This window comes from Equus asinus, chromosome 3 (genome assembly GCF_041296235.1).
Source record: "Equus asinus isolate D_3611 breed Donkey chromosome 3, EquAss-T2T_v2, whole genome shotgun sequence".
Classification (NCBI taxonomy): domain Eukaryota; kingdom Metazoa; phylum Chordata; class Mammalia; order Perissodactyla; family Equidae; genus Equus; species Equus asinus.
In genome coordinates this window covers 77,366,062-77,390,265 of record NC_091792.1, presented here as the reverse complement: position 1 = coordinate 77,390,265, position 24,204 = coordinate 77,366,062, and the positions used below count along the sequence as shown (strand labels likewise).

General features: G+C 36.7%; 1 pseudogene; it reads right to left on the bottom strand.

The window, feature by feature from the left end:
• Positions 1-19,466: 19,466 nt before the first annotated feature.
• LOC123276151 (regulator of DNA class I crossover intermediates 1-like) overlaps positions 19,467-24,204 on the bottom strand; it is a 60,895-nt pseudogene continuing 56,157 nt past the window's right edge.

The window sequence follows — 24,204 nt, the reverse complement described above, 5'->3', positions numbered from 1 at the left end:
TCATCAGTTCGAATCCTGGGCACAGACATGGCACTGCTCATCAAACCACACTGAGGCGGCGTCCCACATACCACAACTGGAAGGACCCACAACGAAGAATATACAACTATGTACCGGGGGGCTTTAGGGAGAAAAATTTAAAAATCAAAAAAAAAAAAAAAAGTGGTCCTAAAAGTGAAATTCATAGCAACATAAACCTACCTTAACAAAAAAGAAAAATCTCAAAAAGTAATCTTAACCTACACCTAACAGAACTAGAAAAAGAAGAACAAACAAAGCCAAAAGGCAGCAGGAGGGAAATAAAAATTAGAGCAGAAATAAAAGAAACAGAAACCAGAAAGACAGTAGAAAGGATCAATGAAACTAAGAGCTGGTTCTTTGAGCAGATAAAAAAAATGACAAACCCTTAGCCAGACTTACTAAGAAAAAAAGAGAGAAAACTCAAGTAAGTAAAATTAGAACTGAAAGAGGAGAAATTAAGATGGACACCACAGAAATACAAAGTATTACAAGACAATAAAAAACTATATACCAACAAATCAGACAATCTAGAAGAAATGGATAAATTCTTAGTCTCATACAACCTGCCAAGACCGAATCAAGAAAAAATAGAGATCTGAATAGACCAACCATAAGTAAAGAGATGGAAATAGTAATCCAAATATCCCAAAAATAAAAGTCCAAGACCAGATGGCTTCTCTTGAGAATTCTATCAAACATTCAAAGAAGATTTAACACATATCTTTCTCAAACTATTCGAAAAAATTGAAGACACAACATTTCCTAACTCATTCTTCCAGGCCAACATCATCCTGATACCAAAGCCAGACAAGGACAACACAAAGAAAGAAAATTACAAGCCATATCACTGATGAACAGAGATGCAAAAATCCTCAAAAAAATATTGGCAAACCGAATACAGCAATACATTAAAAGGATCGTACAAGATGATCTACTGGGATTTAACCAGGGACACAGGGATGTTTCAACAGTCACAAATCAATCAATGTAATACACCACATTAACAAAAGAAGGAATAAAAACCACACGATCATCTCAATAGATGCAGAGACAGAATTTGACAAGATCCAACATCCATTTATGATAAAAACTCTCAATAAAATGGGTATAGAGGGGGGCTGGCCCCGTGGCCGAGTGGTTAAGTTCGCGCGCTCCGCTGCAGGTGGCCCAGTGTTTCGTTAGTTCGAATCCTGGGCGCGGACATGGCACTGCTCATCAGACCACGCTGAGGCAGCATCCCACATGCCACAACTAGAAGAACCCACAACGAAGAATACACAACTATGTACCGGGGGGCTTTGGGGAGAAAAAGGAAAAAAAATAAAATCTTTAAAAAAAAAAAAATGGGTATAGAGGGCAAGTACCTCAACACAATAAAGGCCCTATATGACAAACCCACAGCCAATATCATACTCAATGGGGAAAAGCTAAAGCCATCCCTCTGAGAATAGGAACAAGCCAGGAGTGCCCACTCTTGGCACTCTTATTCAGCTTGGTACTGGAGGTTTTGGCAAGAGCAATTAGGCAAGAAAAGGAAATAAATGTATCCAAATTGGCACAGAGGAACTGAAACTCTCACTGTTGGCAGACAACATGATCTATATATAGAAAACCCTAAGGAATCCATCAGAACCATTGGGAGCAATCAAGAACCAGGGCGAAGTTGCAGGGCACAAAATCAACTTACAAAAATCAGTTCCATTTCTATCCTCTAATAATGAACTAACAGAAAGAGAACTCAAGAATACAATCCCATTTACAATCACAACAAAAAGAATAAAATACCTAGGAATAAACTTAACCAAGGAGGTGAAAGCCCTATACAATGAAAACTAAATGATATTATAGAAAGAAATCGATGATGACATAAAGAAATGCAAAGATATTTCATGCACATGGATTGAAAGAATCAAAATAGTTAAAATGTGAATATTACTTACAGCAATCTACAGATTCATGGCAATCCCAATCAGAATCCCAATGACATTCTTCACAGAAATAGAATAAAGATATGGGGCAACAAAAGACCCCAAATAGGGGTCAGCCCCATGGTTGAGCGGTTAAGTTTGCGTGTTCCGCTTCAGCGGCCCAGGGTTTCACTGGTTCAGATCCTGGGCGCAGACATGGCACCGCTCATCAAGCTATGCTGAGGTGGCATCCCACATACCACAACTAGAAGGACCCACAACTAAAAATATACAACTATGTACCAGGGACTTTGAGGAGAAAAAGGAAGAATAAAGTCTTTAAAAAAAAAAAAACACCCCAAATAGCTAAAGCAATCCTGAGAAAAAAGAACAAAGCTGAAGGTATCACAATCCCCGACTTCAAAATATCCTACAAAGCTACAGTAATCAAATCAGCATGGTACTGGTACAAAAAGAGACACACAGATCAATGGAATAGAACTGAAAGCCCAGAAATAAAGCCACACATCTACGGACAGCTAATCTTTGACAAAGGAGCCAAGAACATACAATAGAGAAAGGAAAGTCTTTTCAACAAATGGTGTTTGGAAAACTGGACAGCCACATGCAAAAGAATGAAAGTTAGACTATTATCTTATGCCATATTCAAAAATTAACTCAAATTCGGCTAAAGACTTCAAAGTAAGACATGAAACCATAAAACTCCTAGAAGAAAATATAGGCAGTACACTCTTTGACATGAGTTTAGAAGCATCTTTTCAAATACCATGTCTACTCAGGCAAGGGAAACAAAATAAAAAATAAACAGATGAGACTACATCAGACTAAAGAGCTTCTGCAAGGCAAAGGAAACCAGGAACGAAACAAAAAGACAACCCACCAACTGGGAGAAAGTATTTGCAAATCATGTATCTGACAAGGGGTTAATCTCCAAAATACATAAAGAACTCACACAACTCAACAACAGAAAAACAAACAACCTGATCAAAAGATGGGCAGAGACATTTTTCCAAAGAAGAGCTACAGATGGCCAAGAGGCACATGAAAAGATGTTCAACATCACTAATCATCAGGGGAAACGCAAATCAAAACTACAATGAGATGTCACTTTAGACCTGTTAGAATGGCTGTGATTACCAAGACAAAACATAAGAAATGTTAGGATGTGGAGAAAAGGGAACCCTCACGCACTGCTAGTGGGAATGCAAACTGGTCCAGCCAGTATAGAAAACAGTACGGAGATAGCTCAAAAATTAAAAATAGAAATATTATATGACCCGGCTACCCCACTACTTGGTATTTATCCAAAGAACTTGAAATCAACAATTCAAAGAAACTTATGCACCCCTGTGTTCACTGCAGCATTATTCCCAATAGCCAAAACATGGGAGCAACGCAAGTGCCCATCACCTGATGAATGGATAAAGAAGATGTGGTGTATATATACAATGGAATACTACTCAGCCATAAAAAAACACAAAATCATCCCATTTGCAACAACATGGATGGTCCTTGATAGTATAATGTTACACGACATAAGCCAGACAGAAAGATAAACACCAAATGATTTCACTCATATGTGGAAGATAAACAAACACATGGACAAAGAGAACAGTTTAGTGGTTACCAGGGGGAAGGGGGTTGAAGGGTGGGCCTAAGGGGTACAGGGGCACATATATATGGTGACTTACACATAGTAATGAACACGTGCAATTTCACAATGTTATCAACTATAATGACCTCAGTGAAAATTTTTTTAAACTATTATCACCCCTATTTTATGGATGAGGAAATAATTGAGTCACAGGAACTAAAGTTACTTATATCAAGTACCACAGCTTATAAATCTGAACTTAGACCCAGGTCAGTGTGTGTCAAAGCATTTTTAACCACTATTCTTTATTATTTCTTTTTTACAATGAGCTTTATATCATGGAAAATTTTATAACTGCCTCTACCTGAAAATTTTTGTAGTATTTTCCTCCCGCAGAGTCAGTGTTTATGGATTTAGGAACTAAAACATAACTACTGGATAAAACTGAAATGTGAAAGGATTGGTATTTAGTTAAAGTCTAAAATGATCAGTAATTTCCAAAAACATGCCAAAATTTACATTTATGAATTATCCAATAGAATCCTAACAAGCTTCCTTGCTCTGAAGTCTGCTCTGTCTGAAATTAATATAGCTACTCCAGCTTTCTTTTGATTAGTGTTAGCATTGTAAAATCTTTCTCCATCCCTTTACTTTTAAATCAACATGTGTCTTCATATTTAAAGTGGATTTCTTAAAGACAACATATAGTTGGGTCTTGTTTTTTGTCCACTGCCACAATCTGTTTTTCAATTTATGCTTAGAATATAGAAAATATATTTAGACCACTGACATTTAAAGTGATGTAATAGCTACCGTATTTGTTACTATTTTCCACTTGTTGCCTTTGTTCTTTGTTCCTATTTTTGATTTCTACTTTTTCTGCCTTTTGTGATTTTAATTGAGCATATTGTATGATTCTATTCCTCTCTTTTCTTAGCATATCAATTATACTTCTTTTTACATTTTTTTTAGGGGTTGCCCTAGAGTTTGCAACGTACAAGCATAACTAACACAAGTCCACTTTCAAATAACACTGTATCCCTTTCACAGGTAGTGTAAGTACCTTCTAACAACAACATATCCCTAATTCTTCCTTCCTGTCCCCTGTATCATGGCTATTCATTTCACTTGTACATAAGCTATAAAATGAATACATTGTTGCTATTATTATTTTGAACAAACTGTTTCCTGTTCAATCAATTAAGAATAAGAAAAATAAAAGTTTTTAACTTACCTTCACTCGTTCCTTCTCTAATGCTCTTTTCCTGATGCAGATCCAAGTTTCTGACCTATATCATTTTGTCTCTGAAGAATTTTTTCTTTTTTAAGATTGGCACCTGAGCTAACATGGGTTCCCAATCTTTTTTCTTCTTCTTCGTCTTCTTCTTCTTCTCCCCAAAGCCCCCCAGTACATAGTTGTATATTCTAGTTATGAATGCTTCTGGCTGTACTATGTGGGATGCCACCTCAGTATGGCTTGATGAGTGGTGTTACATCCACGCCCAGGATCCAAACTGGTGAAACCCTGGACCACCGAAGCAGAGCATGCAAACCCAACTACTCAGCCACAGGGCCTACCCCTGAAGAATTTCTTTTAACATTTCTTGCAAGGCAGGTCTACTAAGCAACAAATTCCCTCAATTTTCATCTGAGAAAGTCTTTATTTCTCTTTCACTTTTGAAGGAAAATTTCACAGGATCCAGAATTCAAGGTTGGTGAGGTTTTTTTTCTCTCAATACTAAATATTTCACTCTACTCTCTTCTTGCTCACCTGATCTCTGAAAAGAAGTCAGGCGTATTTCTTATCTTTGTTCCTCTATAAGGTGTTTTTTACCTCTGGCTTCCTTCAATATTTTTTCCATCTTGCATCCTACAGTTTGAATGACATGCCTAAGTGTAGGTTTTTTGGCACTTATTTGAGCTTCCTAGATCTTTGGTTGTTATCTGGCTTTAATTTGGGGAAATTCTTAGTCATTATTGCTTCAAATATTTCATCTGTTCCCTTCTCTCTTTCTTCTCCTTTTCTTATTCCCATCCCATTACATGCATGCTACATCATTTGTAATTGTCCCACAGTTCTTTGATATTCTGTTCAATTTTTTTAAGTCTTTTTTCTCCTTGCTTTTCAGTTTTGAAAGCTTCTATTGACATATCCCCAAGGTCATGGATTCTTTCCTGAGCCATGTCCAGTCTACTAATGAACCCAAAGGCATTCTTCATTTCTGTTACAATGTTTTTGATGTAGCATTTCATCTTGATTCTTTCTTCAAATTTTCATCTCTCTGCTTACATTACCCATCTGTTCTTGCATGGTGTCTCCTTTTTCCATGAGAGCCCTTAGCATATTAATCATAGCTGTTTTAAGTGCATAGTCTGATAATTTCAACATCCTTGCCACACCTGAATGTGGTTCTGATGCTTACTGTGTCTCTTCAAACTGTGCTTTTTGCATTTTAGTATGCCTAGTAATTTTTTGTTGAAATCTAGACATGATATACTGGGTAAAAGGAACTCCAGTAAATAGACCTTTAGTGATATAGTTGTAAGGTGTGGGAGGAAGGGAAGAGCTCTATATTCCTAGGATTAGGTCTCAGGTTTTTAGTGAGCCTGTGCCCCTTCACACGTGCTTCTCAGTTTTTTCTTCCCCTTGGGCAGGACAGGATGGCTAGAGAGAGCTGGGGTTGGACATTTCCCTTCTCCAAGTTTCATCAGGCTTGGATAAAGCCCTAGCAGGTCAGGCTCTAGTAACAGTTTCTCTTGAGGCCTTGTTAAGAAGAACAGAATGGTCTGGACTATTTCAAAATGATTCCTTTACTTCCTCCTGCCAGAAGCCTGAGAGGATTTTTCTCCAGTATTGGCTGTTAGAACCTGGCAGAGCTCTTGGAAATAAAACTCAAAAAAATGTATTGGAGCCTCACTACGAATGTACCCTCCTGGAATTTTTAACTCTCAAACTTGTCCACACTGAGCCCCCAGCAATCCACCAATTACAGTTTAGGTTTCTCACCTTGGCACTGGTTCCTGTGGAGGTTTCTGCTCTAGACTTTCTGCTTAGGTAAGTTGTGATTTTCTGTGTCCTCTTGTCTTTAATTTCAGGAGCAGCAATTTGCCCTGGGACCTCACTTCTCATATGGAAGTTGCTGATTTTCAGTTTGTTCAGCTTTTTACTTGTTGTTAGGATGAACTCCAACTTCCAACATCCTTACATGCTGGACTGGAAACCTAATAAGCTTCCTCAACTCTGTAAAATACAATTTGAAAAACTCCAGCTGAGGTAGGCAACTTTTTATATGCTTGAAGAGCCACTTTTTCTACTAAGAGGAACTACTGGACAAGTGATCAGAAGACACTGAAGCCTTTTTAGAGGTGTTTACAATCAGGGAAATCCCTGAGCTCCAAGATAGCTGTACCTTTAGGAACCAAAGTAAATAAATTACCTTTATATTTGAGGTTTAATCAGAAATCTCAGGTGACCTGAAAGTGTCAATAGAGAAGCCCTCTATTGCTAGATGTTAGAGGTCATTTATCAACACACTTGATAAACATAACATAGGTATAACTGGCAATTACATGACCTCTTCCTCCCTCAAACAACAAAAGGATGTTTATGGGGGATGAAGATGGCAGCATAAGAAGAGCCTGATCTTACCTCCTCCCACTTTCACAACAAATGTACAGCTACATATGGATCAATTCCCCCTGAAAAGAAACTAGAAGCTAGTGGAACACCTGCTTCACAACAAAGGAGAAAAAGGACCACATCAAGATGGGTAGGAGAGGCAGAGAAATAGCCCCAATACCCCCATCCCCAGCATGGTGGCACACAATAGAGAGGAATGTCACCAGATGGGCACTTCTCCCAGAGAGTGAGGGGTGGGCTCCCCACATCAGGCAGTCCAGCCCCTGGGGTCTGCACCAGAGAGACAAGTTCCCAAAATATGCGGCTTAGAAAACCAACGGGGCTGACAACCAAGGGTTCCAAAGTACTAAAGGAAACAGATCCCCTCTTAAAGAGCAAACATGCAGTCTCACTCACCTAGAGACCCAGCAAAATAACAGCAGTCTGAAAAGTGCTAAAACTATATGTGAAAGAGAGTCATTTGTGAATCTAAAAACAGCAGCTAGAGGGGTGGGGGATGGTGAAAACACTCACTGGGGACTGAGGCACTGGCAGAGGCCACTGCTGCGCTCCCCACCTAACCTGCCCACACAGGTGGCTACAGCATTCCCTGCTCTCTGGCAGGTCATGCAGGTGTGAGCAGACACAGCATTCTCATGCACCCTAGCTAAAGTCTGAGAGCCCATGCCACTGTGACTGAAGAATGAGTGACAGAGGCATTATCCCACTCCCAGCCTAAAGCCGAAATGAATTCTCCTGCCCCTGGGCTGGGGCTCACAAGAGCGAGCAGTCACGACAACCTCTCACTCCCAGCAATATCCCCCGAGCCTACCATCACACAAGAGCAAAGACAGGGCACATTCCAGCTGCAATGTGAAAGCCCATGAGCATGCTCATTCAAGTCAACCCGCCCCTGCTTGTGAAGCCAGAAAGCAAGCCCTGCACCCTACACTCTCAAACTTCCTGGCTAAAGCCAGGAGGCTAATGGAATCAACACAGGGGACACTCCCTGACTGCCTGGCCCTGGTAGATGTTGTTCCTGAAGTCCATGGAACTGTAACAATCAGAAAGACAGTTATTAACAGGCTACCACCCCGCCCCCAGGGCACTGCACCAACAGCAGGCTGAAACACAAACCTAGTCTTCCTATAAAAAAAAGGCATATTTTACCTAGCCTGGAGCTTCACCCTGAGGGAGAGGCTTCAGGTTTCCCACACATCTAGAAGCTAATGAGGCACTCTCAGGGAATGCAAGAAAGGAGATACTATCCTTGCACACCCCCTTGGCCTCACTACAGCTCAATAAGACTCCCCAGAAGGGAGCTTACACACTCATCAGGAACCCCAATATCTGCAACTATTGCCCTGGGGACACCACCACATCTCCTAGTCTGGAGGCCAGTAGGGATTACAACTGTAGCCCCAGAGGGCTTCCAATCAACCTGAAACTAGGTGCTAAATGAGATCTGTCCTCTTGGAACACTGACAAGTCTTGGCACACCCTCAACAACAGAGGCACATCAAGAATAAATCAGACAGTCTAGACAAACACAAAAGTTTAGAGAGACAACTGAGTAGGGTTGAACGAGAAGGACCATCACCTACACAAGACCACACTTTCAAGATTGAGACAGGTAGGAGTTTTCCCTAATACATAGAAACAAACACAGAGAGCCAAGCAAATGAAAAAACAAAGAAATATGCTCTAAACAAAGGAACAAGATAAAACGTCAAAAAAAGACCTTAATGATACAAAGATAAATAATCTACCTGATAAAGAATTCAAAGTAATGGTCATAAGGATGCTCACAGAACTTGGGAGAAGAATGGATAAACAGAGTGAGAAATTCAACAAAGAGTCAGAAAATATAAGAAGAACCAGTGAGAGCTGAAGAGAGCAATAACTGAAATGAAAAATACACTAGATGGAATCAATAGCTGATTAGATGACAGAGAAGTATGGATCAGTGAGCTGGAAGACAGGGTAGTGGAAATCACCCAATTAGAACAGAAAAAGAAAAAAGAATTTAAAAAATGAGGAAAATTTAAGGGACCTCTGGTGCAAGGTCAAGGATACTAACATTTGCATTATAGGGGTCCCAGAGGAGAAAAAAGAGAGAAAGGGGCAGAAAACCTATTTGAAGAAATAATGGTTGAAAACTTCCCTAACTTGGCTAAGGAAACAGAGATTTGGGTCCAGGAAGAACAGAGAGTCCCAAACAAGATGAACCCAAAGAGATCTACACCAAGACATATCATAAGTGAAATGGCAAAAGTTAAAGATAAACAGAGAAAAACCACTAGTCACACACAAGGGACTATCAAATGATTTTTCAGGAGAAACCTTACAGGCCAGAAGGGAATGACAGGATATATTCAAAGTGCTGAAAGGAAAAAACTTACAACCAAGAATACTCTACCTGGCAAGGTTACCCTTCAGAATTGAAGAAGAGTTTCCCAGACAGGGACACTACCACTAAACAGTTCGGCACCACTAAACTAGCCTTATAAGAAATGTTAAAGGGACTTCTTTAAGCAGGAAAAAAAAAGGCCATAACTAGAAATCAGAAAATATACGTAAGAAAAAACCTCACTGGTAAAGGCAACTATATAGTAAAGGTAGTGGATCCAGAACTTATAAAACTAGCATGAAAATTAAAGGAAAAAAGCAGTAAAATCAACTGTAGTTACAGTAAGTAGTTAAGGGATACATGATAAAAACTTGTAAAATATGACATCAAAAACATAAACTGAGGGATTTAAAAATATAGAGCTTTTAGAATGCATTCGAACTTAATGAACTTTCAACTTAAATAGACCTCTCTACATAGAGATTGCTATATATGAACCTCACGGTATCCACAAACCAAAAATCTATAATAGATATACAAAAAATAAACAGAAAGGAACTCACATGTAACAATAAAGAAAGTCAACAAACCACAAGGGAAGAAAGGAACAGAGACGAACTACAGAAACAACCAGAAAACAATTAGTAAAACTGCAATAAGTACATATCCATCAATAATTACTTTAAATGTAAATGTACTAAATTTTCAAATCAAAAGACAAAGGGTGGCTGAATGGATCAAAAAACAAGACACATCTATATGCTATGTCTAAGAGACTCACTTCAAATCTAAAGACACACAGAATGAAAATGAAGGGATGGCAGAAGATATGCCATACAAATGGAAAAAAAAGAAAGCTGGGGTAGCAATATTACTATCAGGCAAAATAGACTTTAAAACAAAGACTGTAACAAAAGACAAAGAATGGCAATATCTAATGACAAAGGGATCAATCCAACAAGAGGATATAACATTTGTAAATATTTATGCACCCAACATAGGAGCACCTAAATATATAAAGCAAATATGTAAAGAGAGAAACTGAAGTAATACAATAATAGTAGAGACTTTAATACTTCACTTACATCAAACGATAGATCATCCAGACAGAAAATCAACATGAAAACATTGGCCTTAAATAACACACTAGAACAGAAAGACTTAATAGATACATAAAGAACATTCCATCCAAAAACTGCAGAACATACATTCATTTCAAGTGCGCATGGAACATTCTCCAGGGTAGATCACATGTTAGGCCACAAAAAAGTCTCCAGAAATTTAAGAAGACTGAAATCATATCAGGCATCTTTGCTGACTACAATAATGTAAAACTAGAAGTCAACTATAAGAAGAAAACTGGAAAGAACACAAATACATGTAGACTAAACAATATGATACTATACAACCAACGGGTCAACAAAGAAATAAAGAGGAAATCAAAAAATGCCTTGAGACAAATGAAAATGGAAAAACAACATTCTAAAATCTATGGGATGCAGCAAAAACAGTTATAAGATGGAAGTTTATAGCAATACAGGCCTATTAAGAAAGAAGAAAAATCCTGAATAAACAATCTAACTTTACACCTAAAGGAACTAGAAGAGGAAGAACAAACAATGATCAAAGTTAGTAGAAGGGAAAAAAAAATAAAGTTCAGAGCGGAAATAACTGAAAGAGATGAAGAAAACAATAAAGATGATCAGTGAAACTAAGAGTTGGTTCTTTGAAAAGATAAACAAGACTGATAAACCTCTAGCCAGACTCATCAAGAGAGGACCCAAATCAATAAAAGTAGAAAGGAAAGAGGAGAAGTTACAACCAACAGAAATACAAAAGACCATAAGAGATTACTATGAACAATTATACACCAACAAATTGGATAAACTAGAAGAAATGGACAAATTCCTACAAACACACATCTTTCAAGATTGAATCATGAATGAACAGACCAATTACTAGTAACAAAACTCAATCAGTAACTTAAAAACTTTCAGAAAAACAAGTCCAGTACCAGACAGTTTCACAGGCGAATTCTACCAAAGACTTAAAGAACAGTTAATACCTATCCTTCTCAATTTATTCCAAAAAATAGAGGAAGAGGAAGAAATGCTTCCAAACTCATTTTTTTTAAAGATTTTATTTTTCCTTTTTATTCCCAAAGCCCCCCAGTACATAGTTGTGTATTTTTAATTGTGGGTCCTTCTAGTTGTGGCATGTGGGATGCCACCTCAGCATGGCTTATTGAGCAGTGCCATGTCCGTGCCCAGGATTCGAACCAGTGAAACCCCAGGCCACTGAAGCAGAGTGCACGAACTTAACCACTCAGCCAAAGGGCTGGCCCATCCAAACTCATTTTATGAGGCCAACATTACCCTGATAATAAAACTAAACAAAGACATCACAAAAAAAGGAAATTACAGACCAATATCTGTGATGAACACAGATGCAAAACATTATGTTAGCAAAACCAATCTCAACAATACATTAAATGGATTATACACAAAGATCAAGTGGGATTTATGCCAAGAATGCAAGGCTGGTTCAATATCCAGAAATCAAAGTGATAGGATAAAACTCATACGATCATATCAACAGATGCAGAAAAGCATTTAACAAAATTTAACATCTGCTTATGATAAAAACTCTCAATCAAGTGGGTATAGAGAGAATATACCTCAACATAATAAAGGCCATATATGACAAATCCACAGCTAACATCATATTCAACAGTGAAAAACTGAAAGATTTTCCTCTAAGATCAGGAAGAAGACAAGGATGTCCACTTTTGCCACTTTTATTCAACATAGTAAAACAGTCCTAGCGAGAGCAATTAGGTAAGGAAAAGAAATAGAAGGCATCCAAACAGAAAAGAAGTAAAACTGCCTCTGTTTGCAGATAACATGATATTACATATAGAAAACCCTAAAGACACCATCAAAAACTGTTAGAGCTAATAAATACATTCAGTAAAGTTGCACAATACAAAATCAACATGCAAAAATTGGTTGTACTTTTATACACTAGCAATGAATTATCAGAAAGAAAAATTAAGAAAATAATCCCATTTATATTTGCATCAAAAAGAATATAGTAACTAAGGATAATTTAACCACGGAGGTGAAAGACCTGTATACTCTGAAAACTATAAAACACTGATGAAAGAAATTGAAGATGACACAAATAAATGGAAAGACATATCGTGCTCATGGTTTGGAAGGATTAATATTGTTAAAATGTCCATACTATGCAATGCAATCTACAGATTTAATGCAATCCTATCAAAATTCCAATGGCATTTTTCACAGAACTAGAACAAACAATCCTAACATTTGTATGGAACCACAAAAGAGCCAGAATAGCTAAAGTAAACTTGAGAAAGAAGAACACAGCTGGAAGTATCAAGCTCCTTGATTTCAAAGTATACTACAAAGCTATAGTAGTCAAAATAGTATGATACTGGCACAAAAACAGGTACCTAGGTCAACAGAACAGAGAACCCAGAAATAAACCCATGAGTATATGGTCATTTAATCTATGACAAAGAAGGCAAGAATATATAATGAAGAAAAGACAGCCTTTTCAATAAGTGGTGCTGGGAAAACTGGACAGCTACATGCAAAACAAAAAGAAACTGGACCAATATCTTACACCATATACAAAAATATATTTGAAATGGATTAAAAGTTTGAATGTAAGACCTGAAACCATTAAACTCCTAGAAGAAAACATAGGCAGTATGCTCTTTGACATCGGTCTTAGTAATATTAGTAATATTTTTTTAGACCTGTCTCCTCAGGCAAGGGCAACCAAAGAAAACATAAACAAATAGGACTAAATCCAACTAAAAAGCTTTCAAACAGTGAAGGAAACCATCAACAAAATGAAAAGGCAAGCTACTGAATGGGAGAAGATATTTGCAAATCATATATCTGATGGGTTAATATCCAAAATACATAAAGAAGTTATACAACTTAATATCAAAAAAACAAACAACTTAACAAAAAATGGGCAGAGGGCCTGAAAAAACATTTTTCCAAAGAAGACACACAGACAGCTAACAGGCACATGAAAAGATGCTTAACATCACTAATCCTCAGTGAAATGCAAATCAAAACCACAATGAAATATCACCTCACATCTTTTACAATGGTTATCATCAAAAAGACAAAAAATAACAAGTGTTGGCAAGGACGTGGAGAAAGAAAACCCTCATGCACTGTTAATGGAAATGTAAATTGGTGCAGCCACTGTGGAAAACAATATGGAGGTTCCTCAAAAAATTAAAAATAGAACTACTATATGATTCAGCAGTTCCACTGCTGGGTATCTATTAGAAAACAAAAACATTAATTTGATAAGATATATGCACCCCTATGTTCACTGCAGCATTATTTACAATAGCCAAGATACGAAAGCAACCTAAATGTCCATTGATAGATGAATGGATAAAGATGATGTGGTATATATACAAAGAAATATTATGCAGCCATAAAAATGAATGAAATCTTACCATTTGTGACACCATGGATGGACTCAGAAGGTATTATGCTAAGTGAAATAAGTCACACAAAGATAATTCCTTTACAACTTCACTTATAGCGGAATCTGAAAAACAAAAACAAACCAGCAAAACAAAAGAGGAACAGACTTATAAACAAACTGGTGGTTGCCAGAAGGGAGGAGGGCTGGGGGTAGGTGAAATAAGTGAATGAGATTAAGAGGTGTAAACTTTCACTTACAAAATAAAGTCATGGGCATATAATGTATAGGGAATATAGTCAATTATATTGTAATAACTTTGTATGGTCACAGATATTTCAGTTAAATATATGTGTTGGAGCTCCTTACTCTATTCTCCTTATTAACTCTCTCTCATATTTTCTACTACTTTTTCTCTCCTGCATTCTGGATAATTTATTCTGATGTATATTTCATTTCACTAATTCTTTCTTCATTTATGTCTAATATGCTGCTAGACCCACTTATTGAGTCTTCAGCAGGTGGAAGAAATGGAAAACTGGGACTACAGACTTGTAAAAGTGAAAAAATTAGCAATGTTAACATCTGAGTTATACCTATAAAAACAATTCATTCATCCATTTGTCATGGTTCCTAACCTGTCAACATGGATTACACCAGGAGCAAACCCTAAGTCAAGTATTCAAGTGCAGGTAGTTTATTTGGGGTAACACACTGGCCTGGAATTAGAGAAGTTAAACAGGAAAGGAAGGAAGTTAATAAAGGGTTTATTATCAAGAAAGTTAACCCTGTAAGCAAGTGAAGCTTAATCCTTGTGAAGAACTCTGGAAGAATGGTGTTTCTCCAACTTCAAAGTGCACAACATCACCTATTTAAGCAGAGATTCCTAGACCTCACTCCCAGAGATCCTGATTCAGTAGTTTTGGGGTGGGTTTTGTGAAAATAAATACAGGAAACCGCATTTAAAATGGAGCTGGGGAGCCCTGAAGGGGAACTTTCATGCACTATCACTTGCCATACCTTACAGACCCCAAACAGGAAAAAGCATACCTCACAATCCCCAACAGGAAGAGGCTTACTTGACACACCCCAGCAGGAGGAAGGAAGAATTTCTCTTTGCCCAGCAACAGCGTGGCCAATGAGAAACCATCACACTCAGTCAATGAGAAGTCATTACCACCATGAACTCAGTCTCCGCCAAAAGACTTTTGTTCAAAACAGCCCCTCCCAGCTTTCATTTTCCTCTGTAAAAGCAAGCCCCTCTCCTCTCTTCTCTGGACTTGCCTATGGTTAGCCATAGTTTGCATGTCCCAAATTACACGTCCTCCGCTCTTCCCAAATACATTCATTTTGCTGGTAAAATAACAGGCTCTTTTGTTTTTTAAGGTCAACAGTTCTAAGAATTTGTATTTCTAACCAACTCCCAGGCAGTAGTGATGTTAATGCTACAGGTCAGTGGATCACACTTTGAGTAAGCAGTAGTATAGAACACACTTCTGAGGGAGTTACTTGCCCAAGAGGCAAGGAAACTGGGGTATTTATCCAACAACTCCCAAGAGTCATTGTTTTAAAAGGCTGCTCTCAAACAGCATTAATTCCCTGGTACTTCCTCCCTGACTGCACATTGGCAGAGCAGGTGTCTGCAGCCAAGAGAAACCCCTCAGGAAATGAGTCACATGTGCTGGCAGCTGAAATCAGTTTGGCATGTATTGACATGGAAAATGCCAAGGAAATGTGAGCAGATCATTGACACCATTTGCTACACTGCTATGTATAGTGTCATGGGGAAAATACACATTAAGCAAGAAATTACACAAATAAATTACAATGATAAGTGGTATAAAAGTAAATTACATGAGACTCCCACTAAAGATAGCCTCATATTATTTCAGATGGCAACCTCCTAGAGTAGTTGATGCTGACCAAAACAATGCACTTTTACAACTCTGTTAAACACCAACTCCAGATCGGTATCGTATACATCTGCCATTACTGAATGCACAGTATCTTATTTGAAGTCACTGTGATTGGCAGTTTACACTACAAATGTGTGCGTAATTATTATTAAGTTTTCCATTTGTTTCATTTGGATAAACCTTAGCTAAGATTTACTTTGTTTTATAAACCTTAAATTGCAAATATGAAAAGCAAGCTATGTTTATTTACTTCAATTATTTTTTTTTATTAAATGGTTTCACCAAGAGAAAACCTAAAGCAGTATTGTATTTTGAGAAGTATGTTATAATTTATTCCATGTCTTTTTTATTTTGTAAATCTATACTCACTTTCCTTCCTAAATATATTTATCTCCTTAAAGCATCTAAAGAGTTAGCAACTGCAAAGTTAGGGAACAGTCCACAAAACTATCCTTACTTCAGTGGTTTCAAGCGCACACTCAGATTTGATAATTTCCTGGAAGCACTCACTGAAAGCTGTTGTACTCACAGTTACAGTTTATGACGGGGAACGGATATAGATTAAAATCAGCCTAGGTTAGAAACACATAGGACAGAGCCTAGGAAAGGAATAAGCGTGGAGCTCCCAGTTGGCCTCTTCTATGGACAGTGTTATTTTCATGGTATCAATGTGTGACAACACCCACAGAGTACTGCCAAACAAGGAAGCTCATCTGAGCCTTGGTGTCCAAAGCGTTTATTGAGGCTCCGTAACAGTCCCAGGGCTGATTGCCCACATGGCTGATCTCATTTTCTAGCTCCTTAAGAAGTCAAGCTGATACCGCTTGACTCTAAGTACCATCCTAAATCACACTGTTGCTATCTGGCTTGGCCCAAGGTCCCCCCGCAAACAAAAACATTTCTGTCAGGCATGATATCCCAGGGCTTAGCAATTACCTCCCCAAAGCCAAGAGCTCAGGCCAGATTTCTTTTTGGGCAAGTTTAAATTCTCTACTACACTGTGTCTTACTCTGTTCTCATTGTGTGTGGTCACTGCACTAAAAAGCCCTGACATTCTTCTTCACCTTTTTGAGCTTAACTGCCACATTATGATATTGATAAAAATATAACTCGTTGTGGACTTTTGTAATATACATGCTTCAACACTGCTAGACTCTCATTAGTATTTGGGAAAAAGTCAGTTTATTTGCTATTTGAAACCCACCCAAGACTCATGGCTCAATCTTATTCTAGTATCATCAGTGAGAGTTTTCTTTTTCCATATACAGGCATACCTTGTTTTATTGTGCTTCACTTTCTTGTACTTTGTAGATACCACGTTTTTGCGAGACCCTCCACCAGCAAAAAGATTACGACTTGCTAAAGGCTCAAACGATGGTTAGCATTTTTTAGCGATGAAGTATTTTTTAATTAAGGCATGTACATTTTTTGTTGCTGTTTTTAAAGATTTTATTTGGGGCAGGCCCGGTGGCGCAGCAAATAGTGCACACGTTCTGCATCTCGGCGGCCCGGGGTTCGCCGGTTTGTATCCCGGGTGGGGACATGGCACCACTTGGCAAACCCCATGCTGTGGTAGGCGTCCCACATATAAAGTAGAGGAAGATGGACATGGATGTTAGCTCAGGGCCAGTCTTCCTCAGCAAAAAGAGGAGGATTGGCAGTAGTTAGCTCAGGGCTAATCTTCCTCAAAATAAAAAAAAGATTTTATTTTTCCTTTTCCTCCCCAAAGTCCCCCAGTACATAGTTGTGTATATATATATTTTTTAGTTGTGAGTCCTTCTAGTTGTGGCATGTGGGATGCCGCCTCAGCATGGCCTGATGAGTGGTGCTATGTCCGCACCCAGGATCCAAAACAACAAAACACTGGGCCGCCCCAGAGAAGCGTGTGAACTTAACCACTCGGCCACAGGGCCAGCCCTCTGTCTTTTTAGACCTAATGCTATTACACACTTAATAGGCTACAATACAGTGTAAACATAACTTTTATATGCACTGGGAAACCAAAAAATTCCTGGGAATCGCTTTACTGGAGTATTTACTTTACTGCAGTACTCGCTTTACTGCAGTGGTCTGGAATTGAACCCACAATCTCTCTGAGGTATGCCTGTATTGGTCTTCATTGCTATATATGTCATATTTTGCAAAATAATAATGAGGATAATAAATCTATGATGTAATACCTTTTCTTTAATATCAGGATGAAAATCTGGCTTTTTGAAAAGCTATCAATTGTACATCAGATAGTTAAATTTTCCTTTCATGAGATGATTACTATACTTGAAAACAATTACTTAGGAGCGCATTGTTCTCTCTCTGAGGCAGCAAAGATAACTTCCTAAAACTAGCTAAAAACCTGAAGACTGCTACTGTTTAAACACTAACTTTTAGTATTTATAAATTGTTACGCTTCAAATCCCCTCTGCAATACAAACTATTGAGTGATATCCATGCATGTAAAAATGCAGTATCTAATCATTCTTTTCCTTAAAGGCACAGAAACTCCCTAACAATTTTATTTTTGGTTCCGTTAGATAGGAGAATGCCCCCTGTTGCACACTTTGTAATACAGTCATACAAATGTCTGAGTATGAACATTTAAAATCTTACTGCAAAAAATGATATGTTGGAAACAAAACTTGTATTTTATAAATGAGAAATCTTGATGTAATATTTATGAAACAAATCTTAGCAATGTTAAAATTAGTGAACATAAATCATTTTTTCCAATGTTGAACAATTCTTTTATAAAAGCATGAAAACATTTTTTTAATCTTGAAGAAAATAACACTTTCCTTTGAATTAATATAAGTTGGTACTTGTATTACAAAAAGCGTTATCCAGGGCCCACCCAGTGATATAGTGGTTAAGTTTGCAAGCTCTGCTTCAGCAGCCCGGGGTTCACCGGTTCAAATCCTGGGCAAGGACCTAGACACCTCTCATCACACCATGCTATGGCAGCATCCCACATACAAAATAGAGGAAGAGTGGCAACACATGTTAGCTCAGGGCCAATCTTCATCATCAAAAAAAAAAAATGTTATCCAAACAAAATAGAAAATATATTGTATCTAAAACTTAATGCCAGAAATTTTTACTGAGGGTATAATATTTAATGTAAGTAGCTAAGAAAATCTTATAATGAGGTTAGAAAACATATTTGATATTTAGTATTATTTTGTGTCTTAAAATCTTGGAAGAGAACATTTTGACTAAAACATGCAAATGTACCAAATCTAACAATAAATGTGACAAGAAAGCAAGTAAACATATTTTTAATCCACAAACAGCAGCATATCATAATATAATGAATAATCACCATAAGAATGATAGTAAATTTACATATATATTATTTTCTAAAAACTTGAAGATACTAAAGAAATATCTATGCAAAGCAAATGCATAAATTAATAATATTAAAATGTTTAAAAATAAACCATAAATATATCTTGTGACTACTTCCACCTTGTGCTTAGCTGCATTTTCTCATTGCTTATTATGTTAATGAAATTCTGAACATTAAGTGAAATACTAAATCTCAGGCTGAGATCTTAGCATATTAGTTGTTCTTAAGGATTTCCTGTCCTCCAGTGGTATCTGCCTTAATATTTTCACTGCACCTTCCAACATTACAAAGAGAAGACACATCACTTATACATTTACATTTTGAAATTATATCACACTGTATGGCAGCATCTAACTTTTCTTTCATTACAGGTTCACTCTCAGTTTGTACCCATGCATCACATCTTGCAACCTGTACAGTGCAATTACTGCTTTTGTTTTGCACAATGAGTGCTGAATCACACTGAGACTGTGGAAACTGATCTGTCTTATCTTTAAGTGAGAACTGGTGAAAATTCTCATTTTGTTTATGAATTTTGGCATTGTTTTTATCAATCCTATCATGTGGAAGTTTTGCCATCCTTTCTAAATAAAAACTGTTAGTTGTTTCTTTGGTTTTGATGGATCTCCTATTTGAATCTTCAATTTGCTGCAATATTTGATCTTCATCTTCAGACAGCTAAAAGAAATTTAGTAATTTTGCTGTAAATGATGCTTTAATTTTAAAAAATCATTCAATGACTTCAAAGCAGACATTCTTAAATTCACATCATGGAAAATTTCAAAATACAGAAGAGACTTTGGCAGGTGGCAAGTCAACCTGGACTTTTGATTTTTAAAAATCATGGAGGTTATGGATTTTTTAAATAAAAAGAACAATAATGATAATGACAATCCTTGTATTAAAAATTCAAAAGAAAGGGTCGGCCCTGTAGTGTAGTGGTTAAGTCAGGCAGGCTCCACTTCAGCAGCCCAGGTTCATGGGTTCAGATCCCATGGACCTACACTACTGCCAAGCCATACTGTCTTGGCAACCCATATACAAAATAGAGGAAGATCGGCACAGATGTTAGCTCAGGGCTAATCTTCCTCAGCAAAAAAAAAACAAAGAGGAAGATTAACAACCGATGTTAGCTCAGAGAGAATCATCCTCACCAAAAAAAAAAGAAAGAAAGCAAAAGAGCTAAAAAAGAGAAGGGGAATTTTGTCTCTTATCAGTCTCTATAATCACAGGCTACATCATCCCCCTACCCTTTCACACAGAGGAAACGATATACACCACACTCTTCAACCACTTAAAAAGAATGGAGTAGAAGTAATAACTTCGAAAGAAACAGTTGACACATATAACTTGTTCAACTATTCACTCATTGACTTTAGTCAAAAAATTTCTACATTGTATCTTTTATGGGCCCAGTCTCATAAAAGAAACAACTTAAGGAGAGTATCGGCTAACAGAAAATCAAATAGACAAAAGGAAAATTAAACAGCAATAAATATCACAACTGTTACATAAAAAGTCAAATTTTAAGTACTTTTAATAGGTTTATATTTCAATTTACTAGCTTGAATTTTTCAACTTCACAAAAAATTTATCTCTTAATTACTGCACTAACCAAAATATTCTTTTAGTGAAAATCTTATATAAAAGTACTGATTAGCCAAGCTAAAAAAAAAAAAAAAAGGCAGAGTTAACATTAAAAACCAAAATGAGGTATACGTCTCAGTTGTTTGGCACTGAAATAGGAAAAGTAAGCCCAAGAAACAGCATTAAGACTGGCTGCACACAAATTAGAGAAAACCAGCTCAATACATTTGTTTATTCAAGAAACAAGTATTTTTTAGCATCTGCAATGCAAGTGAAGCAGACACAGTTGCTGCCCTCTTAAAGCACACGTTCTCATTGGTGGAAATGGCATTAACCAAATAATCACACGTGTGCATATGTAATGACAGAATGAGAAAAGCACTATGAAAAACAAGTATGATGGACCTTGAGAGGATAATTGAGGGGCCTAATTTAGATTGAGGAACCAAAGAGGGGCTTTCAGAAGTAGCGACATATTTACGCTAAGACCTAAAGGATGAGTAACAGTAAGGCAGAGGAAACAGGATATATAAATAAATGCCCTGAAGCAGAAAAGAGACTGATAAACTAAGGAAAGTGAAATGTCATACGTGTGGAGTGTGGTGAGAGAGGGAGAACACCAGAAGTTGAAGATGTAGCCAGACTCTAAAGTAAAATAGAAATCCACTCATAGGAATAACATGATTCAATTTAAGTTTTCAAAAGATCACGATGACTGCTAACTGGAGAAAAAGTGGAACAAGAGTGGAAAATAGATCTCTTAGGAAACAACCACAATAGTTCAAGAACAAGATGATGGTACCTTAACTAGGGTATTGACACCAGAAGTTGAGGAAGTAGATAAATATGCCAAGTATTTTGGAAGTACAATTGACTGAATGAAGTGATGGAATGAATGTGGTTAAGGAAGGCAGATGAGGCAGAAAGAAATGACAGTTAATTACTAAGTTTCTAGAGTGAGTAATTGAGTGGACAAAAAGGTATCACTAATATAGGAAATATCAATAAAACTGACTTGGGGAGAAGAACAGGGGAATTCAGTTTGAGGAATAAAAATAAGGAGATATTTGTGAAACATCCAAGAAGAGGTATCCGCTAGGAAACTGGACATCTAAATAAGGATCTGGGCTAAAGTCATAAAGCTGAGAACTGTCATCAACTAGACAGTATATAAGTCATTGGAGCACATAACATCATCTAGAGTTTGGAATGTAGGTTAAGAGAAGAAAAGGATCCTGCAGCAAACCATAAACACTATGACATTTATATAGGAGGAAGGGTGGAAGAGAAGTAGACAAAGGCATAAAGTAGCACTCAAAGAGGTATGAAAAAACCAAAAGAGTGTGTTATCATAAAAGCAAAGAGAAGAAAATGTTTCAAAAAAAAAGAACATAATTTCTATTAATATTACTAAAAGTTCTTGTAAAATAAAAACTTCAGTGTCCAACGAATTTGACAAAATAGAAATCACTGGGGTCCTTCCTTAGCAAGAGCAGTTCAGATGGAAAGTGAGAGACAAAAGGTGGACGAAATGAATACGGAAGAATTGATGGAGGAGAATTCCATTAAATGTGATTTATGAGAAATGCAGCATTCCCACTCAGAACATAGCATGTCATTCCAATTATTCAGACGACAGTCTTCAGTAACACTTTAGTGTTTTCTTCATATAAGCCTTAAGGTTTTCTTTTTTCTATGTATTTTTGGTTGTTTTAGGGTTTCAATTCTTATGAGTGGGTTCTTTTAAAAACTCTTTTAAAAGAAACACAACTTTATCATATACACACACACATATCCTGATAAGATTGGCTTCTGTCAATAATAATGAACACATTCATTTATACTTTAATTTTATATTTCTGTTTACGTTCTTACATTTTTAATATTTTTCATTTTTTGTTTACATTTATATTTCCACTAGTTATTGTCTCAACTATTTGTTTCAGAATGTAAACGTACACTATGAGATATACAAAGAATTCTAAACTAGTATAGCATATATTAATAAGCAAAAAAATGAAAAGCATAACTTATCATCTCTGAACTAGAACTGAAACAACTATCTGTGGGCCTTGGAGAGTAACTGGTAGATCAACTACTCTGTGAAGACTCAAGATCTGAAAACGAACATTTAACTCATGAAGAATGGTATTTATTAATACTCTACTAAATATATACACAGGCAGCAGATATCAGCTGGTAAAATAAGTTTAGCTAACATACTGCAGAGCATTTTAAAAGTGTGCCAAAACTAGTTAAAACTTGAGAAACTCCGCATCTTGGATTTCTGACAGAGTATTACGGGTTTATTCTACACTTAAAAGTTTTTCATCTACAAGTAAAATAAGGGTACATAAGGCAAGAAAGGAGAACAGAGAAAATTCAATTGATTTTTTCTAATATACGAACAATGTTTTATGAACAAATAATTTAAATAATAATTTAAAGTGTCAACCTACAGGAAGGAGGAATAAGGCAAGTTGATTAAGTCCAAAAGCACCAGATATTTGCTAATCTAATAAACGAAGCTTCCTTGTACAATAAAAGCTGTATTTAAAAAATCAACTCAAAGCATCCAGTCCGATATTCTTTCATTATGTGCTTAATGTGTTCTCTTATGATAGCAAGTAAAGTTTAAAAATAGGCCTGAGAAGTAGGTCATGACTCCTCACAATGCATAAATACTGTAGACCAAGAGGGACGTGCATTCACACTAAAGTAGCAACAAAAAGTACCTACCACCAAATCTAACAAGAGACATGCAGAATCTACTTGAGGAAAACTTTAAAGTGCTTAAAGGTGTTCTAAACAACTATTAAAGATACAAAATTAGGCTGAATTAACAAAAAGACATCCCTTGTTCTTAGATAGGTCTACTCAACATCATTAGTATAATAATCCACACTAAATCAATATATACACTTAGCATTTTCCTGATAAAACTAAAATATTTCTTTGGAGCTACACAAGTTGATTTTAAAGTTTATATAAAAAATAATCAAAATTAGCCAGAAAAATCTTTAAAAAGTACAAAGGGAGGTGTAACTGTTTTAGAAATTAAGCATACTATAAAGCACTTACCATAAAAATAGTACAGTATTAGCACACAAAGATTAGGAAAGACCAGTAGAACAGTAAAGAAAGCCCAGCACATATGAAAAGTTAGTACATAAAAAAGGTGGTATCACAAATGCCTAGGGAAAAGATGCATTTTAAAAGCCTGAATCAATACACATCTCACACCTTAAATCACAATAAACTCTAAATGGATTAAAGATTTAAGCGTAAAAATATAAAATCATACTAACACTAGAAGAAAACATTAAGTGAATTCATTTAACCTGGGAGTGTAGAGTCTTTCTAA